We start from the raw sequence: 351 nt of genomic DNA, 5'->3' as shown, positions 1-351 counted from the left end.
CCCCCCCCTTCCCCTCCACACTCACTCCTCCCCTCCCTTTTAGAGCCGTCATAAAGCCGAGTCACGCGGATTAAGAGAAAGAAAAAATTGAAATTATTCAACACAAAGACTGGACCGGTCAGCCAGTCGTAGATAGCTTCAGTCTTGAGTCTGGACAGCGCAGAGCGCACATCGCTAGACTTGTTGCCAGTAGCTAAGTTTTGAGCGTTTTGAACTTCTGGTGTTGTGAAACATCGTTGAGGGATTTCGGAAGGACTTGCAAGTTCCTGATTTCTTCGCACGACGTCAAAACGACAAGCACCTCGCCTGTGTGTATCCGTGCCAGAGCTGAGTCTTCCCCACGTGTTCGAC

This window comes from Aplysia californica, unplaced genomic scaffold, assembly GCF_000002075.1.
Source record: "Aplysia californica isolate F4 #8 unplaced genomic scaffold, AplCal3.0 scaffold00422, whole genome shotgun sequence".
NCBI classification, from domain to species: Eukaryota; Metazoa; Mollusca; class Gastropoda; order Aplysiida; family Aplysiidae; genus Aplysia; species Aplysia californica.
This window is presented reverse-complemented; position numbering follows the sequence as displayed.